The sequence below is a fragment of the Bos taurus genome, chromosome 2, assembly GCF_002263795.3.
Source record: "Bos taurus isolate L1 Dominette 01449 registration number 42190680 breed Hereford chromosome 2, ARS-UCD2.0, whole genome shotgun sequence".
Classification (NCBI taxonomy): Eukaryota; Metazoa; Chordata; class Mammalia; order Artiodactyla; family Bovidae; genus Bos; species Bos taurus.
This window is the reverse complement of record NC_037329.1, coordinates 114942638-114967894: the sequence shown is the minus strand read 5'-3', so window position 1 is coordinate 114967894 and position 25257 is coordinate 114942638. Positions and strand designations below refer to the sequence as shown.

The 25257-nt window shown below is 39.8% G+C and overlaps 1 protein-coding gene and 1 non-coding gene across 2 annotated transcripts in view; both read left to right on the top strand.

Annotated features, from left to right (window-relative positions):
* Positions 1 to 25257, top strand: part of IRS1 (insulin receptor substrate 1) — a 64292-nt gene that overhangs the window by 24830 nt on the left and 14205 nt on the right. The window lies entirely within an intron of this gene.
* MIR12053 (microRNA mir-12053) lies at positions 16779 to 16835 on the top strand. Its single transcript, NR_162429.1, has one exon. It is a non-coding gene; the product is annotated as a microRNA mir-12053 (primary transcript).

The window sequence follows — 25257 nt, the reverse complement described above, 5'->3', positions numbered from 1 at the left end:
ACACTGTGTATGTGTGCGTCTGCATGTATTCTTACCTTGGGTTACATGTGTAATTTTTCAAGCACATTCCCGTATAATCAGTTTTGTTGTCTGTACTTGTTGACTAGCAAAGCTTCTGGAAAAGTTGTTTAAAAATATAGGGCCCAAGGGTTTCCTTAAACACATCCTTTTCATCAAAATGAATCTCTGGGCAAAAACTATTTTTAAACTTGTTTAAAAATTAACTGACCTGAAATAAATCTTCGTTCCTTTACGAACCAGATATTAAAAATAGGGATCTGTATCTGTTAATGGCTTTTGTTTCAAAATTCCAAAAATACCCAAATAGAGGTCCATAGGTCATTGACTGGGGATATTCATGGGATCCTCTGTAGAATTTCTGGGGCTGCTGGATTTTGCGCCTTCTCGATTGCCACCAAAGTCTAAGAGGACTTGGTGTGACTGGACTATATTTGCATTTAGAGTGTTAGCAAGCCTCCAGAGTACATATGCTGGGCTATTTATGAAACAATTTCAGCTGACAGCTGAAGATCAGAAGCTCCTATTTTGGGACGTGTCCTAAATGTGAGGTTCTGTGGTAAAAAAAAAAAAACATTTAGTGTCCTCCAGATAAGAATACTTAAAACAGGAAGCAATGGTAATTTATTGCATCCTGTGTAAGTATGTCCTTATCAGTCAGATAAGCTTTTGGTTTCAGTTCTGCTTTCCTGATTTCTTGTAATGAGCTTCTGTAAGAGGATTTTAGAAAGGGGGGTAGGGGGGCTTAGGGGTCTGGGGAGAATTTGCCAGCATCATTTTTCCTGTCTCGATAAGATTCTTTCATTTCCTACTACTCAACAGTATTTACTCTGCTAGGAGAAGAACCTTATACTAATGTTCACTCATCCCATTGGCTCATCTACTGTGTGTGTGCATATAAGGTTGATTCTGTATTGTTTACAAGGCAAGGCCAGGTAGACTATAATATATGAAAGGTCGAATGATACGATAGAACCAGCATGGGCAGGAAATGAGGAGATGTGAATTTTATTCCTGATTCAGCCACTTCCTGGGATCCAGCTTTCTTTGACCTGATTTTCTGGTCCGTAACATTGGCTGTGGTAGTATTTCCCCAATCTCACAGTTTTGTTTGAATCAAGTAAAAGTGCAATTGGAAACTACGAATTGCCTTTTGAGCCTAAGATTTGCAGTGGTTTGAGTTTAAATCCCTCCACTTCCCTTTTGCCCTTACAACACAAGGATGCTTTTGGTTTATGTTTGTTCCTTATTCAAAATGCTTTTCAAGTTCGATCAGCTTCCTATATACATCTTGACTGGAAAAGTATATTGTGACTGAGTGCCTGAAAAGATACATTGACTCTGACTCTCTAGTTCAGATATTTGTTTCTCGGTGCATGAGTATTTTGTACTGTGAAATTCTAGGAATTATTAGTTTGGCACAGAAGGAACTCTACACGTGGGCTAAATTATTTTAGAAGCTGAAAGTATAAATCAGGATTAAAGACTGCGGTGTATTTGTTAAATTTTAAAAGGAGGTATGTGCATGCATTTTATAGTTCCTATGGATTTTTTTATACACTAAATATGGAAAATAAAAGTACTGATGGGTGGCACTGAATGTTTCCTTCCACAGAATTCTTGTTGATAAATATCTCTACTCTGGCACCCTTTGCCAGAGAAAACTGGTGTTCCTTGCTGTGCTGGGTAGAATGGTGACCATCTTGAGGCCACAGGGAAAGGAAAGTATGACTCACTTAGTGAAGGAACTAGATTAACTCTTTAAAGTTGATCTTAGAATTTGAATGGTGCAATTTACTAGTCCTAAAGAAAGCAAGCTTTGGAATCTGTAAGCTGGCTGAAAGAATGGGATTTACTCTTGCTGGGATAAAATGACCTTGGTAGTGTGGGCTATGTTGTGATTTTGAAGGTTACCCTTTATTTTTACCCCACAGGGGAGAGTGGGTATTGAGATGTGAGCACATTCTTGGTCCTGACTTGCATTTTTCAAGGTCATGGTTTTTGGGGAAGAATAATGACAGTAGGATAATGACCCTGAATATTCATTGGAAGGACTGAAGCTGAACCTCGGATGCTTTGGCCACCTGATGCGAAGAGCCAGCTCATGGGAAAAGATCCTGATGCTGGGAAAGACTGAAGGCCAAAAGAATAGAGAGAGGCAGAGGATGAGATGGTTAGATAGCATCACCAACTCAATGGACATGCGTTTGGGCAATCTCTGGAAGATAGTTGGAGGAGAGAGGAGCCTGGTGTGCAGCAGTCCATGGGGTCACAAAGAGTCAGAAATGACTTAGCGAGTGAACAACAGCGACAAAAAATGACAGGAGGGTACACGTGACTGAAGATGCGTTTACAGCGGCGTGCTCCTTCCTTTGCTCAGGTGCACAATACTAGTTAGCTATCCAGAGCAGTAATTTCAAGGGCTCACTAGGTGCGTTTGTAGTCCAAAGTTCAGGGCATTCAGCTCCATCAGTCAAGGAAAAAGAAAACAGGGGAAAAATGAGAACAAAGGAGTAAACTGGAGGAGGTGTAAAATTGTGTCACACTTCTGTAGCTAGTCATTGGCCATAGTTACTTAATAATTTATAATTACCCAGAGGTCAGGAGTTAGAATTTTAGTTATTTTGCTATTTTATTTTCCACGTAGAGTGGATTATATAAACCATGTATGAGTCTCTTGAGTTTATTAAGAAGAATATTAGGGTTGTAAGCATCCTTAAAGACTATAAAGCTTAAACCATTCATTGTATAGATAAATGGCAACCCACTCCAGTGTTCTTGCCTGGAGAATCCCATGGATGGAGGAGCCTGGTAGGCTACAGTCCACGGGGTTGCAAAGAGTCGGACACAACTGAGCAACTTCACTTTTAAACTTAGGCCCAGAGAAGCTGAATAACTTGCTCAAGATGACACAGATTTTTTGTGGTAGTATCAGCCAAGAACCCTTATTATCATCCTGAGTGAGTGCTCAGTCACTAAGCCGTGACCAACTCTTTGTGACCCCATGGACTGTAGCCTGCCAGACTTCTCTGACAAATGGGATTTCCCAGGCAAGAATACTGGAGTGGGTTGCCATTTCCCTCTCTAGGAGCATCTATGACTTAGTCAACCCTAACCATAAAGTTTTAAAAATGCATTTATGACTACTAGAACTTTATTAATGCTCTTTTTTTCAATCTCCTGTTTTCTTTCTGGGAGAGGAGTATATTTCCAGTGACTGTACTTCTCATATAGGAGAGCAATGAAAACCATGATGCTATATTTTACACAACTTGAAAGGGCATGTCTTATATAATAGTAAGGCAATCAATGGATGATATATCTTAACTAAGGTAAATGTATGCTTTTTATCAGTGTGACCCGAGTTCATTCAGAAGAGCTGGAAGACTGTTCCATGGGCTTATGACTTTTTGCACACACCTGTTTTCCAAGAGTCATAGATGCAAAGTTTTCTAGAGATAATGACCAGAAGAATCATCCTCTTATCTCCCCTTTTACCACTAAAAGAATCACTTTATTGAACAACTTTGATATTATAATGATGGAATGGTAAGTTGTTGCTTTTCAAATGGAAGTTAAGTCTCTAGCCTCTTGTGGAACTCTTTGGTTCAGTTCAGTCCCTCAGTCATGTCTGACTCTTTGTGACCCCATGGACTGCAGCACACCAGACTTCCCTGTCCATCACCAACTCTTGCGCTTGCTCAAATTCATATCCATTAAGTCCGTGATGCCATCCAACCATCTTGATCTCTGTCATCCCCTTCTTCTGCCTTCAATCTTTCCCAGCATCAGGGTCTTTTCCAATGAGTCAGTTATTTGCCTAAGAGTCAGTGAAACTCTTAGGGAGCCTGAAATGACATGTCCTGCATGGCTATGTCTTCCATCCATGGGCTGGTTGGTTGGAAGGCCAGACCCAGAAGTGGTTCCACAGGGTGTTAGAGCCCTGGACTGCTTTGGTCTAATTTTGAACTTGCCAGAGACACCGTGGGCAGTCTTGATTGAGCTTCTTTTTCCTTGTCAGTTACTGATCATAGGAACCTGGACTGTCCTGATTTTGCGTTTGTGTTCTGCATTGTCAGTGACCATCCTTGGCTGGGCAAGGGCTGATGTCCTCAGTTGACTTCAGTTTCATTGTTTGTTCATAACTCTTTTCTGACTCTGTGCCATTGATTGCAATCTTTGGCATGTCTTCAATGCTTTTAAGAGCATTCTTGTGGTCACAGAGTGATTTGGTGATGGTGGTAGCATTGGATTCGGAGAATTCTAGTACCAGTTTCTAGGTTCTGATTATCTTTTCAGTTGCATAAACAATATTGAGCTATACTGAATAGAGTTCCATAAAATACAGTGTGTGAATGGTCCTGTCATGCAAATAAGTGTTACAATGCTGTTGGATAATGGGTCACAGAAGGTACCATCTATCCTGCCTCAGTCAGCTCTGATGACTGTAAAGAAGAATCAAGAACTTAGTGAACTTTTGAGGGCATCCAAATCGGTAATAGCCAGAGCCTAGTTTCAAGTGGATTTTAAGGTCAGCAAATACAGAGGAGTGCTCCAGGCAGTTTTGCCAGTCAACTCTTGGCGTATTATGCAGTACACAAACACTTTTGCCTTTGATTAGCCCTTTGGCCATGACTGGGGTTGTTTTCATCTTATCAGTGATTATTTGCTTATTTTCATTATTATGTCATAAAATGTATTTATATCAATGCAATCGAAATGTGTCCAATTACTCGTTGAGTATTTATTCTGTGCCCTGTGATTTATTCTGTGATATGTTTTTGGAAAATGAAGATTCTCTAGTGAATCAGGCAGAGTGAAAATTTTTTTGTCCTCATGGAGTATATATGATCGCAGTGGAAGAGACAAATGATAAGCAAACAAAAGTCCTGTAATTTCAGAGACTAAGCATTGCAGAGAATATTAAGTAGTGTATAGTGATAGTGGTGAATAGTAGTGTGGGCTGTTTTCGATAAGGGTAGTCAGAAAAGGAGGCAGTGTTGAGCACCTGAATGAGGTGCAGGAGAAAGTTGTGTAAACTGTGCCGGTGACGACTGTTCTCAGGAGGAGCAGCAGCAGATGGAGTCCTACAGTGGAAAGGATTCCAGCATGTTCCAATGCTTCCAGAGGAGCAGAGAGAGGGGTGGAAGATGCGCCTGGACTAGTAATTTAGGGCCAGATCCTGGCGGGTTTGATAGACTGTGGTGAGTCATTTGGATTCATTCTAAGTGTGATGGGAATTCCATTAAGAAGGTTAGCATATGTGCCAGGACCACCCAACATGCCTACCAAGTTTCCTGTTGCAGAGACATGGAGTTCTTCTGTATGGAGTTCTTCTTTTGACAGAGCCAATCAGCTGGGATCTCTTAGATAGGAACTAAAGCCACCTGTGACCTAGATTGGTTTTCCTACATTCATTCCCAGCATCACCCAGGGGTGCATTCAGGAGATTTCCTCTTCAGTCTTGCCATTGCAGCCTACTGCTCAGGCCCCTGGGATGCCCACTGGCCAAACGGGGCCCTTTGAATATTATGACTACAGTTTGGTCTCAGTTCCAGGCCAATCTGGATGCTCAGCCGCCTACCTGGTGATTGTTGACACATTCCTTGTAAGACATACCTCTCTAGTTTGTTTAAAGCCAGATCCCAATTCTTCTGTATAGAATGGCATTATTAATGCATATATATATATATATATAGAGAGAGAGAGAGAGAGAGAGAGTCTAAAAGCCTGGCAGGCTACAGTCTGTGGGGTCACAAAGAGTCGGACACAACTGAGCGACTAACACACACACACACACACACACACACACACACACATGGAATCTAGAAAGATGATATTGATGAACTTGTTTGCAGGGTAATAATGGAGATGCTTGGGCAAACTCTGGGAGATCATGAGGGACAGGGAGGCCTGGCATGCTGCAGTCCATGGGGTTGCAAAGAGTCAGTCATGGCCGAGTGACTGAACAATAACAACAACAGTGGAGTTGCAGACATAGAAAACAGACTTGTGGACACAGTGGGGAAAGGAGAGAGAGTAGAATGAATTGCAAGGGTGGCATTGAAACATATACATTGCTATATGTAAAATAGTTAGTAGGAATTTGCTGTATGACATAGGAAGCTGAAACTCAGTGTTCTGTGATAACCTAGAGGGGTGGGATGGGAAATTAAGAGGGAGAGGACGTATGTATACCTATGGTTGACTCATGTTGATGTGTGGCAGAAACCAACACAACATTGTAACACAATTACCCTCCAATTAAAAGTAATTAATAAAAAAATAAAATAAACCAAGAGAGATCATCCAACATCTCCCCCCTGCTCCCGCCAAAAAAAAAAAAAAGAATGGCAAAAGCCCTTCCTTCTGGGGTAGGAGCTTTGATATAAGCCTCCAACAAGCATACCAACTGTAAATAACTAACCCAGTTTTTATATACCTCGATTCGGTTGTTTTGTTTTGGAATCCATGTCACCTGACATGACCCATTCCCATATTGGCCCTATTAGTACTTGTACTTATTTCAGCACTCTTTTTATCTTAAGTGGTTTTTAGATTATGAGATCCAAATTTAGACTTGCTGGTATCACTTGGCTGCCAGTTGACTGGCCCTGAGTGGAAATCTGTATGTTTTAGGAAGTGCAGTATTAGTTCATTTTAATCCTTTAATCTTTTGTATGCTAGAGACTAGTCTGCTCCAACTCCTACGTTTCAGAGCATTCTTTCTGTGACATTTAAAACCTATCATGGAAACATATGGCACCAGTCAGGTAGCATGAGTTAGCACTGACTTTTATTGCTTTCTTTAAATCGGATTTTACCTACTTCCTGGAAAATGTTGGCCGAGGTAACTTTTCATGATGTTTGGATATGCTGTGTGCTTTAAGGTGTTAATTCTGTGATCGTTCTTATTTGGAGTTGCTCTGGACAGCTGGCTATAGTAGTTGCATAGGGACGTGTGAACGGGTTGATGAAACCCTAATAGATGGGTAGCTGGGGTGGGTGGTGGTGGAAGAGTGATCTTCATGATACGAGTTCCTGCAGCTATAAGGATTTAGTTGGGAAGTAGAAGCTATAAAAATATCATTTATGAATGAACCGCTTTAAAACTCCCATTGTGTATTATCTCACTATCATTAATACCAAGTTTCCCTAGTGGCTCAGTGATAAAGAATCCACTGCGAATGCAGGAGAGATGGGTTCAATCCCTGGGTCGGGAAGATTCCTTGGAGAAGGAAATGGCAGCCCACTCCAGTATTTTTGCCTGGGAAATCCCAGGGACAGAGGAGCCTGGTGGGCTACACTGCATCAGGTCGCAGGGAGTCAGACATGACTGAAGCAACTAAACAACAACACAGTTAAATGAATTTTTTCTCTCTCTAAATGGATTTGTAGAAGTCTGAGTTATAATCACATTACAAATAACTAAGGAAGGGAGGCTGGTAGAGTCCGTACAGAGTCGGACACAGTTTAGTGACTGAACAACAATGATCATTAAACCAGGGACTGTGCCTCCATCATTATATTCAACATTGAAAACGTACATTTTGCAAAAGGTGCAGGATTTCATGAAGTCAATGAAAGTGGTTAAAGAAGGGCCAGGATTCACAAGTAGTCATGATAAGATCTAGCAGAATTAGATGAGTCAATGGTTGAAGAAACAAATCAAAGATAATTATTTTCCTAGGACTTTTAATGCACATGGTAAAGCGATCAGATTAAGAGAGGCCCTTGGGGGAAACTAATGAAGCCTTTGACTGTTTTTATAGAAATGATCCTTTATATGATTGTTCTATGAAAACCAAACAAGAAATCAAAGATGAAACATGAAGGATAAATAATCCAAAAAATGAGCACTCAATCACAGTCTGTTCATTCTGAGACTTTGCTAGTAGATGCAAATGAGGCTTTTTTGATAAGCATAGAATAAAAGAGCTCTTTCTCATATATTTTAGTTTGAATATGTCCAATATTTTAGTTTTCCGATACAAAATTCCATTCAACCTCTCCCTCACCTTTTTTTTTTCTTAACTATGAAAATCAGGTCCCTGTGTTAAATAAATTTTACTTTTGAAAATGACCTTATTCTGGTACCAGTTAGGTTCAGCTGGTAATGGCATCATACATATTCCTTTTCAGGGTGTGGTAGAAGACAGCCATGGGAAGCCCATTTTTTTTGCTCCCTGCATTTTGCTCAGTAGAAACTGGAGTTTCTTATTGTTTCAGAGCTGCGAGGCCAGTTGTTAAACAAGCAGGTGGCAAAGCTCCAGGGATATTTCACTCCTATGGGCCCAAGAAAGGCCACTAGTGCTCATGGGTTGTTTTCAAGAACTCTCTGGAACAGTGATGCTAGCCAACTTTGTAGCAAACACAAGTAAATTGCGGATTTCTCACAGGGCCCCCATCAAAATTCCTCCTGGCCCTGAGCGCTGGATATGAACCAGTCCTGAAGACAGCTGCATCAAGAGGACCCTCCAAAGAAGTTTGTCTGACAACAAATAGCTATTCATGAAGAGCTTGCTACTTACTAGTCAATAACATTTTAGATCTTAAAGGGATTATCTCATGTCCAATTCCCATGTCAGCTCAACTGTGTGTTTCCTGAAGGAGGAGAGTTTGAGCAGATTTTTTTTTTTTTCCTAAGAAAGAAATATGATATGATGAAGTGCTAGCATGAGATTGAGGTAGATAGGGATATAATCCAAGGGGAAGGAAATGGAAATACAAGTGAATTGTCTTGGCTTTGAAGAGAATTACCAAGAATCCAAATGTGGGCAGTAGCGTTCTAAGCGTTATAGTGATGGCATTTCTGTACCCATCATGTCAGTGTGATTGTGCCCCATTAGGGCTTTATTTGTTTTAATTAATTTTTTTGTTGACATATAGTTGCTATACAATATTAAGTTATAGATGTACAATATAGTGATTCATGATTTTTAAAGGTTATCTCCATTTTAGTTATTATAAAATATTGGCCATGTTCCCTGTGTGGTATAATATATCCTTGCAGCTTGTTTTCTTCCCAGTACTTTCTACCTCTTACTGTCCTGCCCTTTCTCCTCCCCTCTTCCCTGTCCCCACTGCTAACCACTAGTTTGTTCTCTAGATCTGTGAGTCTGCTTTATTTTTGTTATATTCACTAGTTTGTTGCATTTTTAAGATTTTTAGGGAGCACTTCGTTAGTAGCACGTGGGGCATAATCTTGTAGGAAAACCAGCTCGGCAGGTGATCTGGTTCTGATCTGCTCACATATGTATGCATGGGTGCTCCTTTGTGTCCAGCTCTTTGCGACCCTATAAACCATAGCCTGCTAGGCTCCTCTGTCCATGGAATTTTCCAGACAAGAATACTGGAGTGGGTTGCTTTTTCCTACTTCAGGGGATCTTCCTAGCCCAGGGATTGAACCTGCATCTCCTGCATCTCCTACATTAGCAGGCACATTCTTTAGACGACTGAGCCATCAGGGTTTCCCTCACATATGTACAGATGAGCATAAGAACTTGATGACTCCAACACTGAACTTATACCACTTATATCTTAAAACACTTATAACACTTACAACACTCATGAGTTAGAACACTGAATTTATAAGTTGACTATAGATCATTCTCACACAGAGATGATGATGCCACGATGCCAACACCATGGTCTGCTGCCTCAGCTCCTTTTCTGGATTCTTAACATCCTCCTTTGTTCTCTCCTTTCTCCAGTCTTTCTGCGTTAGGTTTGTGGAGCCCAATTTTAAAAATTCATATTTTAAAACTTGAATCTTTGTCACATTTCTGTAGCGATCCCTTGTTATCACCAAAGGAGCACACACTTTAATTAGTGCAATAAAAGCAAAAGCAAAATATTATTTAGAAAATTTGGTGTGGGGAAAAAATAATAAAACTTGTTTTCAAATGGGGTAAAAATGAGACTGGATTGTGTACTGTTAAAAGTTATCCATGCTGCTTTTGCAAAGTTATGTCAAGGGTTTTCATCTTAGTACTAGTATTTGTGGCTTATGTATTGTACCACATTGAGATAAATGAGTTTTGAAGCTTGACTACTAAGTGACTGGTTCAGAGATTTTTATATTAAGTAGGATATCTTAAATGTCCTGAGGTTCATTGTTGGTATTGCCAAAGAAGAAAAAATAGTTTTGGTATTACTAAAGAGAAATTCAATTCAGAAGTCAGAGTTTTTGTGAATGGGGGATTTATATAAGGTCCTTTTTGATGACATTTAAAATTGATTTGAAATTATTGTGAGGATAATGAATAATTCCAAATGGAATATAACTTATAGAAACCAAGAGAGAAAGACCACAAAGAGGTTGATACCTTGGCCATCGGAAATCAAATGTACCATAATGGTTTGGATCATTGGGGTTAGAGAGGGAGAGAAAGCAGATGGTATCTTTTAAAAGTCATGCTCTCTGAATGGCTCTTTTCATTGTCATGCTAGCATTCAAAGTGGGGGAACCACTAGGATCTGAGATGTGTCTCTTTGGCACTTTTCATGGATTTTCTTTGTCATATTTTTGTCATAAATGTGCTTAGTAGCCTTCTCAGAGAGCCTTCATACAGAACCTTGCATAATTTCAGGACTGAAGAAACCACAATATGGTATAAAAAGAAAAACCCTAAAAATGTAGTCATTTGAATAAAAAGGAGCTGAAAATAGACTGGTATGGGGAATATTTAGAGAATGGTGAATTTAAAACTAACAAGACCCTCCAGTGTAAGCGCCTCAGCCATGTGGTCTTTGAAGCTTCTTTATTCCTTTCACTATCTTCATCCCTTGCCTTTAAAGATATTGTCTCCTTCCCCCTTTTATCTTTCCATTCAGAAAATTTCTGTGCCTTCTTTACTACAAACACATTTAAAGGAAGATAAAGACACAGAATGTTCTGAAGGTAGTCTTGTTCTCTTCTGGGTGATCAAAATAGCATTATAATATGCCATAAGAATAAAAATAACCTATTTATATTTGGGCAGACCACTTGTTAGCTATTTTCCTTACCTGATTCCTTGCATTTGAAAGGTGCTTTCGGTTTGTAGGGTTGTTACTGTGAGCTGATTTTTTTTTTAATTGAAGAATAGTTGATTGGCAAAGTTGTGTTAATTTCTACTGTACAGCAAAGTGATTCAGTATACACACACACACACACACACACACACACACACATTCTTTTCCTTTTGTTTTCTGGTCACACTGCACAGCTTGCAGGATCTTCATTCCCTGACCAGGGATCAAACCCAGGCCCACCGCAGTGGAAGAATGTAGTCCTAACCACTGGACTACCAGGGAATTCCCTATATATTCTTTTCTGCATTACGGTTTATCACGGGATATCAAATATAGTTCCCTGTGCTAAATAGCAGGATCTTGTTTATCCATTCTGTATATAGTAGTTTGCACCTGCTGCTGCTGCTAAGTCGCTTCAGTCATGTCCGACTCTGTGCGACCCCATAGATGGCAGTCCACCAGGCTCCCCCGTCCCTGGGATTCTCCAGGCAAGAACACTGGAGTGGGTTGCCATTTCCTTCTCCAATGCATGAAAGTGAAAAGTGAAAGTGAAGTCACTCAGTCGTGTCCAACTCTTAGTGACCCCATGGACTGCAGCCTACCAGGCTCCTCCGTCCATGGGATTTTCCAGGCAAGTGTACTGGAGTGGGGTGCCATCTTTCTAACTCCTGATCCATCCCTCCCTCGCCCCCCAGTTTGGCTTTTATGTGCAGTCCCTTTTGTATTCTTAAAAGCTTCCCACATAGCTCAGTCGGTAAAGCATATGCCTGCAATGCAGGAGACCTGGGTTCAATTCCTGGGTCAGGGAGTTCCTGGAGAAGGAAATGGCAATCTACTCCAGTATTCTTGCCTGGAGAATCCCATGGACATAAGAACCTGGTGGGCTACAGTTCATGGGATCGCAAGAGTCGGACATGACTTAGCACTATCTTTCTTTTGTATTCTTACTCCTGATTTACAGTGAAATATGTGGTTTACTGACTTCACATTAGATTGAGTCAACAAATTAGTCTTAGAGACTAAAATCTGACCATCACTTGTTTCTGTCGCTTTGCGGGGCACAGCTAAACCCATGTATGTATTGTCTGTGGTTGCTTTCCAGCTGTGGCAACAGAATTGAAGTCTTGCAACAGAAATTGTAGGTAGACCTGGTAGGTAAAATGTACATTGTAATGTTTTGCTCCTTATCTTGTTTTTACATTTCTATAGTCTCATGCCTTTTTAGATGGTTATATCACAGGAGACATGAGTTATGTGTCTTCAGTTATTAGTACACTATGACAGACATAATGGCTTCCCAAAGAATTCTGGGCATTGATTCTGAGTTAGGATGCTACATTCAGATGGTAATAGTGCGTTTTTCTACCATGAAGAGCAAGGTTTTTAAAAATTTTGCTAATCAGTCAAACCAAAGTTAAACCTGTGTTGTTCTGGAAAATGATTCCCAGTTGTTGGAAGAGCATGAGCCTTAGGGAGCCTTCTAATTGTATTCAGAGTGCTTCTGTAGTAAGCCAGAATTATATGGATCTAGGACTGTAGATCAGCCCTATATACAGATCAGTCATTTTTGCCCACCGTTATATGCTTTTTGGATAATCAGAATGAAGTGCCTGTACAAGCCAGTAATCAGGGATCTTTGCTTAAACTAATGATAAACCTTAATATTCCTGTAGTTTATGAAGGAAAGCAATGTCACTTGGCAACCTCTCTTATTTGTGACCATGTTTATGGCTCTATCATGATTTCCAAGTTACCTTAATGAAACAGTCATTTAAGTGGCTGACAACTTAGAACTTCGCTAGATCAAAAACCACTTCTTCGGGCAAATTCCTTGGCTTGGGAGAATTTCAGATTTATTGAAATACCTGTAAAATCTTAGTTCTGTTCAAATTTTAGAACTTGTTATCATCTGCAATTTAGGATTCTTGGTGGGAAGAAGGAGGTTCTTTGAAACCTCAACTGACCTTTATTTAGTGTAAATTTAGATGAGAAGCAAAACTTTATCACTGTAATTGACAGTTGACCAGTGTGGAGAAAGTGGCTGGGAAGAGTTACATAAACATAGTATCAGAGATAAAATGGATAATTTTCAAGTATACCTCTGGGTAGACTTAATAAAACCCACAACCAGCTGATCACCACTCCTTAGGACTGTTTCATACAGATGATGGTGTAAATAGCACCCCCTGTGGTTGTAATGTCAAAACCTCAGGTTCAACAAAAGCTAAATTTAATACGGAGCGTGCATGTGTACTAAGTCACTTCCATCCTGCCTGACTCTTTGCGACCCTACGGACCGTAGCCCACCAGGCTTTGAAAGCATTCCAAAACAATTATGCTGTTGTAGTTAACTTATCTGGAGAGTTGGGTTTGATTGCCCTGCTTTGCTCGTTAAAAGCAATAGTTAATTGGAATCGTCTGTACGTTTGCATTCCTGTCTACAGCCAGTGAGATGTTGTAGCTTGATAGAGAACGCAGCTTGATGTCTAAGTTTAGCTTCACATCGCGAGCCAGCAGTGAAACCTAGAAGTGTTGGTTTTCATGGAAGCAGCGTGGAAAACCTCAGCACTTCCCGAATCTCCACGGCAAGGCACATGTGTGAGTCTACTGCTGGGAGGTGGGCAGAGGTGCAGGATTAGATTTCACAATGTTACTTTCACAAAACTGGCCTTAACCTTGTACACACTGGCTTCCAAGGTTTCTAGTGATGGTTAACACCCTGGACTTCAGACAGCTTCTCTGGCGCGTTTTCAGGCTTTGTTCTTGCAATATCTTTTTAACAAAAGAATTGTTAGGTGTCTGATAATAGTACAGAATTCAGTGATTAAAAAAACCCACTCAGTTCCTCACTGGCTTCATCGGAAGGTGGGAAGAAGAGGGTATATGCGGGATTAACCATTGAGCCATGTGGATGTAGGCACTTAAGCGGGGTTCCTTCCTACGTGCCCAGATCTCTACCAGCTGTGTACTTGTTCATCTTTCACAGAGGGGTGAGGGTTTTCCTCTGACGTAGAGACATTCCAGATGGATAAGAGTGTAAATGCCAGGTTACATTTTTAGGGGCTTACTAATGGAGCCACAGCAGATTAAGAAGGGAAAAAAAGGATGACTGCTTATCTTTGTAGGGAAGTGTGCGCCGGACACCATTAGATTTGCTGTTCCTGAGATTCTCTGCTACTGACATTTTATAAACTAACTGGGTATTTCAACTTGCTCCAAGGAATAGAGAGATTCTAAATGCTACCTTTTGTTGAAATAATATTTCAGACAACGTTTTCATAAAGCCACTTATGGAATCTTGGTTTTAAAGTTAACTTTTAATTTTGTCTTTAGGGCACCAGACAACAAAACAAGCAATGTAAAAATAAAACAAGCAAAATGAACTCCAAATTTCATTTATGCACCTAAAGGAGAAGACTTTTGTTTGGAGGGTGGGCTTATTCTGTGAGTGACTTTTCTCTTGTCTAAGCCTGTGTATGAGTTCTAACAGATCTCTGGAAGACAAAACATCTCAGTATGTTTTCATGGCTTCATGATTCATGGCATATTTACATTTTATTGTGACGTTCGAGTCTCTATAGAGTTTTCACTAGCGTAAAGAAAATGGCATGTTTTAAATTAGATTTAAAAAGTGGTTTTTATTTGCCTTCACATGAATTTTGAAAATTGTTAAGTTTTGGTGTTATTTTTCATTCACTTTTAAAATACATATGAAAATTTCTCTCTGCTCTGTTTGTAATGAGCTATTCTCTGCTCACATGATCTTCATTCAGCCTTAGTAGAGGAAATAAATTTCCCTGCACATCAGCATTTTATTACATTGTAAGAAGAGGTTGTAGAGTTTTGGAATGTGGCTTGCTTCAGCTGCTGTTCGGTGGGTTAATGGTTCGGAATGTTTGCCAGCTGCCATGCTTTGCTGGCGATGTCAAAACCTTTGTAATTTCAGACTCGAGAACCCAGTACTCATTTGCCCCTCTATTACATGCAGGTACCATGTTTAGAAGCTCATTTGTTCCAGACCTCCATAAAAGTTTGCTCTGAACAAGGTGTTTTGCTTTGTGGAAAGAACTTTTCCATTTACCAGCATTTCATTTGTAAAAATACAGCAGTTTTATCTCACATTTATAAATGAGCATTTAGGTTTCCATACTACATGAGTGCCTAATGAATATTACTTACTAGTTGTGACTTTGTGCTTTGAGCCTTGTGTAATATTTTTTTCCCCTGAAACAGGCAGTTTTGGATATTAGGGCTTATTTTTACATGATCCCCCACTGGGCCTCTGTGAGTCATCTTCTGGGCACAAACAGAAGTGAATGTATAATTGCACAGCCTCTCTTATTCTGCAATTATTGGCTACAGTAATTTGTAATGTGCGTTGAGCATTTTTGCTTCAGGGATTTATAAAAACGTCTTCAAGATAATCTCTGTGTCTATCAGAAGAGTTGCAAAAATTCTACTTCCTTGGACATTTTAGGCATCTTCGATTGGACTGTGTCCTCTCTGGCTGTGTCCTCAGCAGCCCTTCTGGGGCTGTTGCCGTTTACATCTGATGCTTTAACTTCCCTTCCCTGCCACCGTTGCCTTTTTGATTACTCCTATAAAATGTTATGCTCTATTTCATTTCCATATTTCTGGGAGTTTATAACTTATATACATAAAGGTATCTTAGAAAATATGCATATCATTGCAGCCTTTTGGAAGCCAAGAAAGGGATCAAAGTCATAGTCTGAGTCATTGTAATTATTTCTATATTAATCAAGGTTTAACCTCATAAGGTAAAATTTCTGCCCATCTAAATATTCACATTTAAACATTCAGACTTCACATTCTTCCAGTATACCCAGCAGTATCTTGAGAAACGATTTAGGCTAAAAATAATATATTCTGTTTAATATTTTGAAATAATGTATGATATTGTCATTAATTTTCTTTTTTAATTTTAAATGTACTCATCCTGGGTGGTTGGTCATAGTGGTAGACTCATGGTAGGGTTGGTTTTTCTAGCAATGTAAAATATTTTTACTTTTGTCTGTATTTCTTCAATTATTATTTAAAACTATTTGTACAGTAATAAACCATTTCATTTATATGACCTTTATCCACCAATGCCATGAAGGCGAAAATAAAACACCTTTCATACATGAACCAGGAAAACTAAAGGATGGTTTTCTGAAGTCAAATCAAGTCTATAAAGGATTAGGGAAGGAATTTTGCTCTCTCCACTCTTCATTTTATCTCTGTACATTCATTTTCTTTCAAAAATCAAAGCGGCAAATAATACTTTTGACACATGGCATGCCGCATTGTAAATTATTGACTACAAATGATATTAGGAATTTAGGAATAAAAAACAGATGAGATACCCTCAAAGTATATTTTTGTGTTCAATGAATTTTTTATCGACTTTTCCATCCCCCAGTACATTTCTTTAGTTTATCTCTGTATATTATTTTGTCTGATATGTCATCCTAATATTTTTTGAATAGCAAAGTTCAGGGGCAAATGCTTTTTTGCAAGGAATGGGGATGGGGGAGGGGGCTTGGAATTTTTAACATAGTCTTTTCCAAAGTGTGTTTTACAGGATGTTAGAGTCATTAGTGTGAAATAAAATCTACATATTTTTTGATCAGAAATTTAGGAAACACAAGGTTAAACAAAATGTAAAGGTTCTAATGTCAAGAGGGAGATACTGCTTAAGTGTCATTGGCCACAGAACCTTCTTTCTCTTGGAGCGCCTGTTCTGTAGAACATGTTTTGGAACTGCTGGCTTTTTGCATATCCAGGACTAGGTCTGCAGAAGTGGTGCTAACCATTATGTACTAGGACTTCTCACTCTGTGTATTGTAGGTCCCTAAATGCTGTATTACTTGGAGTCATTGTTATGACTCCATTCATTGTAACACTTTATAAACAATCAAATTTGTACTTCTTATACCTGCCTTTCATCATTGAAAATAAGGATACAGTCCTCCAGACCTCTCTTTGGCTACATGTGGTTTCCTTCTCTGAAGACTATTAAGGAGAGAAACCATCATATCTTTTTTCTTTTAAATATATTTGTTATTTTTTGGTCACACTGTACAGGGTATGCAGCATCTTTGTTTCCCAACCAGGGGTAGAACCCATGCCCCCTGCAGTAGAAACATAAAATCTTAACCATCTTTTTTTTTAAATTATAAAAAGAAGATATTAAATTTAATTTAAATTGTAAAAAGTTTAAATTAAATTTAAATTAAAAAAAAAGATATTATAATATCTTTTTTTTTAATTATAACATTTTTGATTAGAAGAGTTCTCTTCCAGAGCATTGAAGCTTCTACAGACCTTTTCGATTCCCTCTTTAGCAAACTTATATACATAAGCCAACCTTTTTAATGATGACTCTGGGCAGCAAAGATCAATAAAAAGCCTTCTCGGAACCATTATATCTTAAAGGAGTCAATTTGGTGCTTCCTTGTAGTTCTATCGGAGTTGTGGTTTGGACCACTGAGTCAATTCACATTGCTATTGTAATGTATCAGTAGAGGTATAATTGATCAATAAAGTCATCTGATTTCAAAACTACCTTTTTTCACTAATATTCTAAAGGTGGAATATATTGTTTTGTTTATTCATCATGAAACCTCTAGGTGTGAAACACTTGCAGCCACCTTTTTGGATGTGAAGACATTGACCTTGTTGTAGGGTTAATGTTTACAAACAGTCCTTGGAAACTTTTGGGCAACCATGATTCACTGACAAGGAAGGCATATTCAGGGCTGTTTCACCACCTTCCATGGAGCATGTGTTGTGATTTCATTGAGATCATCAATGCCAGATTTTAACATCAGAACTTTCTCAGAAAGATGAAGCTGGTGATTCACTTGGCTTGTACCTGAGACACGTGGGTATAGGATAAGTGATTTCTTAATGCTAGTTCAGGACAGCCAAATCTTTTATCTTCCTGAATTTTTTATTGGCTCTCATTAATTGGCTGCTCCTGATGGAGTGGGCTTGTGTTCACTTAAAGCTGGAACATTTTAGAATGAAGTCTCTCCTTTGATATATGGACATTTCAAAGTAAATGCCATGAGGTCTGTGAATGGATGGCATATTTTAAAGAGGTTTTGCCAACTGCTGGTATCTTGAGAATGTAACAAACTAGACTTTTAGAGATTGAAGTCCTCCCTTCTCCTCTTCCAGGTGCATAGGTGATGATGGGATGGGGAGATCCATGCCCTTAGGGATCATTAATTGTGGATTCGTGTTCTAATTCTCAAAGGCAAGAATCTGAACAGTGGTTATTGGTATGGGGCCAATAATAGTGATTAGTATCAATATCAATGCTGAGAAGTATTTATGGGTGGCTCTGAGTGATAGATAGGTAGAAGGGATTAGGGGAAAGAGCAGGGGGGGAAGTTGGGAGGAGGAGGGGGTAAAGTTGGGAGGAAAGTATGGGAAATGAAGGGACAGAGTGCCCCCAGTAACTGCATTCAGCGTCAGCCAGGGCTTGTGCTACCCAAGTTCAACTTGAGAAGGCTTTTTGGATTATTTTGATTGGTGAAGCCAGTAGTATCTTATACCGTAAATGGGGAACATACACTCAAGCTAGAGAATTGTAAAGGTCACCTTTGTATTTTAGAGTTTTCTGTAGACAGATAATTAACACAATGATAGCTCTCTATTTGAGCCCTTCAGATCTGTTCTCGACAACCAGAATAAGGCACATAAACTCAGCTCTGTTTATATGTAAACTGTGTAATATCTTAAAGCTAACGTCATTGTTTGCCCCTTCTCAAAGTACAGCCTGTTTTTGATCTACGTAGGGAATATTTTTGAAAAGTGGATGTCTAAGAATGTAAACAGTTGGGAGGGGAGATGCAGCTGTTTATGATTTACTTTTTCATCTTCTGTTCTTTTGTGGCTTTTTATGTCAGAGGACTTCTCTTTACCTATTCTAGTGTATGGCTTATGGCTCTATAAGTATACTTTTTTGGTTTTTATTTTGGCTTTCTAAATAAAGGATGGAAGGGACTGAAGGAAAAGTTGTCAGATAAAAATAGCCCCGAGCCCACTAGATCTTGAGCTGCAAGCACTGGGCCAGAAGAGCTACGATCCTAGAGTGAAAAGGGTTTCTATTTTATGGGGCCAGTAAATGCCGGCCTCACTCTTTACCTTAGGGCTCTGTTTGTGTGTGTTTGTCAGAATCTATTAGTCACACCCAGTTATTGCATCTACCACTGTCTAGACTCTCCAGGGAATGAGAGAGTTCATATTTACTGTTTTTCCAGGAGGGCATGAATTAAGGGATGAAGAGGTACTTTTATGATGACAATCTCTTTTGCAAACTATTTTCCAGAAGTGAAGGCATTTCCGATATCCAGGTGCCTATTATGTGAAATGTTGTTCTAGCTGATTTCATATAGATTTATCAGAATGGCATTTCACTATGTAATTCCTCATTACCCTTTGTAAACACGAAGCTTACTCTTCATTTCCTTTTATAAAAATAACTTTGTGTGTTCCAGTGGCCTCTATTTAGATGAGAGGTTTGACAGCACTTCCACCCATTCTTTTTATAGCATTGTCTATACATTCATGATCAAGAGCATGGCTTTGAATCCAAATTGCCTCACTTACTATCTTTGAGATCTGGAGGAATTTACTCATTCTTTTTGAACCTCAGTTTACTTATTTTTAAACAGAGATAGTAGAACAATCTTAGGGTGGCTGTGAGGATTAAATGAAATAATGCATATTAAAACCCCTAATATAGTGCCTGACATGGAGCAAATGCTGGCTATGTTGTTGCTGAAGACTCTAAATTACTGTGATGTGTTCATGAGTGTTAGTGGATTTGGTAATTTTATATACCACATCTTTACCCTAGGAATAGTTTGCTTAAATACTTGAGGAGGAAGGAGAAGACAGGAGTTTGTATTATTTGAAATCAGTTATAATTGAGATTAAAATTTCTTAATTTTCTTAGCCATATTTAACTTGTAGCATTAAAAAATTGATTGAGATTTTAATATTATTTAGCAAAAGAGGATATTACTTTTAAAAGGTTAACAAACCCTGACTTTACTCACTGCCAAATGTGAGGCAAATCTCAGAAAACTTAATAACCCATTTCTTCTTAGGCTGAAATTACCCTTAATTAAGTCTTTTGGACATTAGAATATGTGTATGAGTACTTACGATTTTCCTATAGATACTTTTTTAGATAATACAGTTATTGAGTGCCAATTATGTATTAAACACTGATAAGTCAAGCTGAGAGTTGCAGAGAAGAAACCTCAAAAACTATTAGGGAAAAGATATTAGTCAGTCAAATGAAGCTTTTTCACAGTCTTAGGAAATTAAACTTCATGGAATATATGGAATATGGTGTGAACTTATCATGCATAGATGTAGTTTTTCCTTTCAACTAGTAAAGCGTAAAGTGCTTTATACTCACTAAGGACAGTCAATTTTAATAATGGATCAACTTTTAAATTTTAAGTTGAAAACAACATAGGAAGTGCCTTCATGCTGCTGCTGCTGCTGCTAAGTCACTTCAGTCGTGTCCGACTCTGTGTGACCCCATAGATGGCAGCCCACCAGGCTCCCCCGTCCCTGGGATCCTCCAGGCAAGAACACTGGAGTGGGTTGCCATTTCCTTCTCCAGTGCCTTCATACCCAGTGTTAAAACAGCTGTAACTTGGGAAATACTCCTAATTTGAGACTAGTGGATGTTGGCGTTTCCATGACAACATTTTTTGAGATATTCCCCTCTGCAGACATGTCTGCAGCATGACCAAGAGCAGAGAGCTTCAGTGTCAGGTGCTTTCCTTCCCCTTTCGTTCCTCTTCTGTCCCCCTCCCATTATGGTTTCTGGTGGCTTCTAGCTACTGGATAGAATGAATGAATTGTTCTGTAATTGGCTCAATTGTCAGAGTCTGTGTCACATGTTATATAGTCACCCTCTCATTTAAGCCTTGCTACAGGCTAGTGACTTAGGTGCTTTTAATGGCATTTTACCAGAAACTCACTGATGCTGTTCGAGGTTGTTCAAGTTCCTGCCTCCCCGACAGGTGGCACTGGGGGCTCTAAAGTCTTCCACAGTGCAGTGTCCACGTGGGTCCAACAGCAGTTTCCCTTCCTGTTGTCTCCCAGAGATCTTGGCAAAATACGTTCTCTGTCCCAAATAGTTGGGGTAACAACTTGTGTGAAAGGCATGGCATGTGAACTGCCATGCCCAGTGGAATTAGCTCTTGGAGGCTATCTCTGGCCACCTCATCATTTTCCTGCTATTTCCTCAAGCCACTAGAAATCTATGCTTGCCTTGCCTGGGCTTCTGTTCCAGACCAGTAAACTTGTACCTCCTGGTCAGAGCACACGGTCCAGCCCAGGGAATGAAGCTGCCATCTAATAATGAAGGTGTTGCATTCCTGTGAAACTTCATGGATAGGGCAATGGAATCTGATAACTGACTACCTGATAAATCAGACTGATGGCCATATTCTTGACTCAGGGCTGTTTGCCTTTTTGTAGAAATGGGAATCAATTTCCTACTGCCTGTTGACCTGAATGGAAATTATTAGCACACACAGACTATCTTTTTGTGCTTATTTTTCAGTTTTTCCCAAATGTTGATTCCTTTAAGTTATGGTGGCTTTGTCTCGTGCCCTGATACTATACAATGTACTACTTCTGGGTCTTCCTCTGCGCACATCGATTGTTCTAGGGATGAGATTCTAGCACGTGGAATCATCCTTGTTCTTCAGAGAGATTTTGGAGGATGAATTAATACTCACGGGGAAGTTCAGTTCAGTCGGTCATTCGTGTCTGACTCATTGTGACCTCATGAATCGTAGCATGCCAGGCCTCCCTGTCCATCACCAACTCCCGGAGTTTATCCAAACTCCTGTCCATCAAGTCGGTGATGTCATCCAGCTATCTCATCCTCTGTTGTCTCCTTCTCCTCCTGCCCCCAATCCCTCCCAGCATCAGGGTCTTTTTCAATGAGTCAGCTCTTCGCATGAGGTGGCCAAAGTATTGGAGTTTCAGCTTCAGCATCAGTCCTTCCAATGAACACCCAGGATCGATCTCCTTTAGGATGAACTGGTTGGATCTGCTTGCAGTTCAAGGGACTCTCAAGAGTCTTCTCCAACACCACAGTTCAAAAGCATCAATTCTTTGGCACTCAGCTTTCTTCACAGTCCAACTCTCACATCCATACATGACCACTGGAAAAACCATAGCCTTGACCAGACGGGCCTTTGTTGGCAAAGTAATGTCTCTGCTTTTGAATATGCTATTTAGGTTGGTCATAACTTTCCTTCCAAGGAGTACATGTCTTTTAATTTCATGGCTGCAGTCATCATCTGCAGTGATTTTGGAGCCCAAAAAAAGAAAGTCTGACACTGTTTCCACTGTTTCCCATCTATCTGCCATGAAGTGATGGGACCAGATGCCATGATATTAGTTTTCTGAATGTTGACCTTTAAGCCAACTTTTCCACTCTCCACTTTTACTTTCATCAAGAGGCTTTTTAGTTCCTCTTCACTTTCTGCCATAAGGGTGGTGTCATCTGCATATCTGAGGTTATTGATATTTCTCCCAGCAGTCTTGATTCCTGCTTGTGTTTCTTCCAGTCCAGCGTTTCTCATGATGTACTCTGCATAGAAGTTAAATAAGCAGGGTGACAATATACAGCCTTGACGTACTCCTTTTCCTATTTGGAACCAGTCTGTTGTTCCATGTCCAGTTCTAACTGTTGCTTCCTGACCTGCATATAGGTTTCTCAAGAGGCAGGTCAGGTGGTCTGATATTCCTATCTCTTTCAGAATTTTCCACAGTTTATTGTGATCCACACAGTCAAAGGCTTTGGCATAGTCAATAAAGCAGAAATAGATGTTTTTCTGGAACTCTCTTTGCTTTTTCCATGATCCAGCGGATGTTGGCAATTTGATCTCTGGTTCCTCTTTTCTAAACCTCTTTTCTAAGCCTTTTTTAAAACCAGCTTGAACATCTGGAAGTTCACGTATTGTTGAAGCCTGGCTTGGAGACTTTTGAGCATTACATTGGTAGTGTATGAGATGAGTGCAATGGTGCGGTAGTTTGAGCATTCTTTGGCATTGCCTTTCTTTGGGATTGGAATGAAAACTGACCTCTTTCCAGTCCTGTGGCCACTGCTGAGTTTTCCAAATTTGCTGGCATATTGAGTGCAGCACTTTCACAGCATCATCTTTCACAATTTGAAACAGCTCAACTGGAATTCCATCACTGCACTAGCTTTGTTCGTGGTGATGCTTTCTAAGGCCCACTTGACTTCACATTCCAGGATGTCTGGCTCTAGGTTAGTGATCACACCATCGTGAATATCTTGGTCTTGAAGCTGTTTTCTGTACAGTTCTGTGTATTCTTGCCACCTCTTTTTAATATCTTCTGCTTCTGTTAGGTCCATACCATTTCTGTCCTTTATCGAGCCCATCTTTGCATGAAATGCTCCCTTGGTATCTCAAATTTTCTTACGGGGAAAGTGGAAGCATATTTTGATTCAGTGTGTAATCCTTGATGGCTCAGTGGTAAAGACTGCACTTGCCAGTGTGGGAGATGTGGATTGGATTCCTACGTCTAGAAGATCTCCTGGAGAAGCAAATGGCAACTCACTCCAGTAGTCTTGCCTAGGAAATCCTGTGGACAGAGGAACCTGGCGGGCTACAGTCCATGGGGTCACAAAAGAGTCAGACGCAATGTAACGACTTTACCACTATCACCACTCCTTTGCGCCTTGAAGTGTGGTCCTCTGATCAGTGGCCCTGGCATCACCTGGGAGCTTGTTAGGAATGCAGAATCTGGGGCCTGCCCCACTCCAAACCTAGAGATTCAGAATCTGCATTGTTAACCAGATCATCAGGAGACCCTAAGCACATTAAAGTGAGACAAGCACTGCTTCATTTTCTCTTTGTGATTCATTTTTTCTGTACTCTTCTCTAGTATGCCTTAACAGGGGAGGCCAAAGTCAGCCATGGTACTGCAAAAGCAGAAATATTTTTAGTGAAGTATTCTTCTATCTCAGTTCCTATTCATACCCAAGATGTTAAAAGATTTCAAACTAAATTGTTGTGTAATCTTCAGTTACAATAAATATATAGTCTTCAGGGGCTTTAGAGGAGGTCTTTTTCTGCTCCGTATTGACGTCCATCACCTAAAGAAACCCCCTGCTTGTAGCTGAGTGACTGGGCTGCCACGGAGTTTGTTTTGCACGTATATATACAGAATACTATCCTATCTTCTTTTTCTATTTTATTTTTCTAAAGAGTTGGGCTATTGAGTTCAATGACTCATGATTAGAAAGAATGTGGGTGGAGACTCCATCTTACCTCCGTGCTACTACTAACCAGTTTTGTGAGCTCAGGCAACTCATTTAGTGATCATTTTAACTCTTAACTAACCACACGGTCAAGGTACCACTGTGCTCAATTGTTCAGTTGTGTTTGACTCTTTGCAGTCCTTTGGACTGTAGCCCGCAAGACTCCTCTATCCATGGAATTTTCCAGGCAAGAATACTGGAGTGGGTTGCCATTTCCTCCTCCAAAGTATCTTCCCCATCCAGGGATTGAACTCATGTCCCTTGCATCTCCTACATGGGCAGGTGGTTTCCTTATCTGCTGGGCCATCAGGGAAGTCCCCATAATATCAGCCCTGGGACTGCTTTGACTGTTCTGTTCCTATTAATCCATGAGACCTTTATACAGTGGCTTGATCATGCGGTGGAAGTTGCCTATAGCAATAGGAATGGGGTGTCTAGAACAAAAATTGGGATAATTGTCATCCATATGTATATTTTGCTTAGTCATTGTACCATCCTCCTTACCACTTTGATAGAACTGATAGAACTCTCAGGTGGGAAAAACTTGCTAAGTGGACTTTTTAAAAATTGAGGTATAGTTGATTTATAATGTTGTGTTAGTTTCTGGTGTACAGCAAAGTGATTCATAGATATATTCCTTTTCATATTCTTTTCCATTATGGTTTATTACAGGATATTGAATATAGTTCTCTGTGCTATACAGTGGGACCTTGCTATTGATCTATTTTACATATAGTAGTGTGTATCTGCAAATCCCAAACTCCTAATTTATCTCTCCCCTGCTTTCTCCTTTGGTAACCATGAGTTAGTTTTCTAAGTCTGTGAACTGTTTCTCTTATGTAAATAAGTTCATTTGTATCATATTTTAGATTACACATGTA